The following is a 2,573-nucleotide window of genomic DNA, read 5'->3' as shown; positions in this document are numbered from 1 at the left end:
GAGACTCCCTTCAATATCCTCACATCTCCTCTATTGATGATCTCTTGAATGAGATAAAAGTGTCGTAGTATGTGTTTGGAACGCTGATGAGAGCGAAGTTCCTTAGCCTATGCAATAGCTCCATTGTTGTCATAATAGAGGTTTATTAGGTCTACGCTTGGAACCACCCCAAGCTCTGCAAGAAACTTTCGGATCCAAACAGCCTCCTTTGATGCATCAGATGCAGTAATATATTCGACTTCTGTTGTAGAATCTATAACTATCTCTTGCTTCGAACTCTTCCAGCTCACAACACCACCATTTAAGTAAAATACATACTCTGAATGTGACTGGAATCATCCTTATCAATTTGGAATTTTGTATTACTGTAATCCTTTACAGTTAGCTCCTCGTCACACCTGAATATCAAGAAATATTCTTTTATCTTCGTAAGTACTTAAGAATTTTTTTGATAGCTGTTCTAGTGACTTTCACTTGGATCTGACTGGTATCTGATCGTCATGCTAACGCATATGAGATATTGGGGCAAGTACATAATATGACGTATATAATAGACCATATAATAGATGCATAAGGGATCTGATCCACGTGGTCTCTCTCCTCCTTAGAAGAGGGACATTGAGTCTTCGAAAGATTCACATCATGTGACATCAGCAAAAATTCCTTCTTGAAATTATGCATGACAAAACGATGTAATACCTTATCAATTTATGTACTTTGACTTAGGCCAAGCAATCTCTGAGATCTATCTCTATAGATCTTGATGTCTAGAATGTAGGTGTTTCACCTAAGTCTTTCATTGAGAAATAATTTCCCAACCATGTTTTTACAGACTGTAGTAAAGGGATATCATTTCCAATGAGGAGTATGTCATCTATATACAAAATCAAGAAGATAATTATGCTCCTACTAACCCTCTTATAGACACAAGGTTCATTTTGATTCTTGATGAAACCAAACTCTTTGATCACATCATCAAATCAAAGATTTTAGTTTCAAGAAGCTTGTTTTAGCCCATAAATAGACTTTTGCAACTTACATACCTTTTCAACATTTTTTAGATCTACAAAACCTTTAGGTTATGTCATGTACATATCCTCGAGTAGGTTTTCATTTAGAAATATGATTTTGACATCCATATGCCAGATCTCATAATCATGGTAAGTTGCAATACCAAACATGATCCGAATAGATTAAAGCATCGCAACTGATGAAAATGTTTCATCATAGATGTTTCAGCCGATACACCGTGGATGGTACAAATGCTGGTTCAAGATTCAGTCGACGTGCACGCTCTCTGAAGAGAATTGTCCAGAAGGAAGAGAGGTCCTAAAAAATGCTTAGAAAGAAGAGGGATAGAATGGTGCCGGGTTCCGGCAAACCACTCCGACGCTTAAGTTAGGGTTCGACGCAAAGAGTTTACATGCTTGAAGAAATTAGGGAAGATATGTGTGCGTATCTCTACCCATGAGCATGTGTTCTCTTTTTATAGTAGTTGATCTCCGAAATATTAGCATCCGCTTAGAAATATTCTCATATACTCGTTCAACTTTAGAAGATTCTGTCTATTGCTAAATATTTGAGAGTGCGTTCCTGTTTTTACGAAAGAATCGGTTATATCCTATCCGGATTAGGCGGAACGACCTTGTCTTCAATAAATATCACGTGTAGAAAGTTAATATGTAGAGATCGTGTCGAGACCAGGTCATGAGGTTGGCACATGATGTTGGAACTAAATTATGAGGTCGGCGCGTGATGCTGAGACCAAATTCTGATGTCGACGCATGGAGTGGGAGATATGTAAAGATTGTGGCAGGAGCTCGGTGTTCGCTTAAAGAGATCGGTTGTAGCTAGAGAGAGTTCGGCATATGCTTGAAGAAGCATATTGATATCAGAGAGAGTTCGGCACAATGCTTAAGGTCACAAACCGAGACCCGAGAGAGCTCTACACAATGCTTAAGGACCTATACTGAGGCTAGAGAGAGAGATCAGGATTTCCTAAATTGATGAATGCTTATTTTTACTTATTTTTTTCGTATCTCCCATCGTACCCGAAGTCCACGTAATCGCTGATTATCCTTGCCGGATCATAACCCCCCCTCGATTTAGTTTAGTCGAAGGAGGTGGAGTCCGACTAACTAGACTTGAGTAGAGTATAAAGCGTTAAACTCCTTTAGCCCTTCTTAATCCTGTCCTGGCTTATATTAATCGAGGTCATCGCTGTAAGCTTTTTTGACTTATTTACCAACTTGTCCCATCCCTTGATTTGATCTGCATCGGTGGAGGCCATTTGGTTTAAACCTGATGCCTTTCTTCTTCACTATCTTCGTCAACGAACCCTAGCTTTCTCGAAAGGAGCCGACCTGAATTTTTTGGATCCTCAAAAAGTTTGGGACAGTTTGTCGGAGTCGGAGACGCAAGACTAACAATCTCTTTATATGATGTATTGAATCTTATTGAACTTGGGAACTCCCTTATGTAATATTTTTAGGCTTTTTATTTCTGCATTTTATTTTATACTGCGTAGCAATTGCACAATTAGTGTTGAATGAGATCCCTATTTTGGTATGGAC

Source organism: Curcuma longa, chromosome 10 (assembly GCF_044706935.1).
Source record: "Curcuma longa cultivar G26 ecotype Majalengka, Jawa Barat chromosome 10, ITB_CL_G26_1.1, whole genome shotgun sequence".
NCBI classification, from domain to species: domain Eukaryota; kingdom Viridiplantae; phylum Streptophyta; class Magnoliopsida; order Zingiberales; family Zingiberaceae; genus Curcuma; species Curcuma longa.
The sequence above is the reverse complement of the archived record's forward strand: the minus strand, read 5'-3'. Positions refer to the sequence as shown.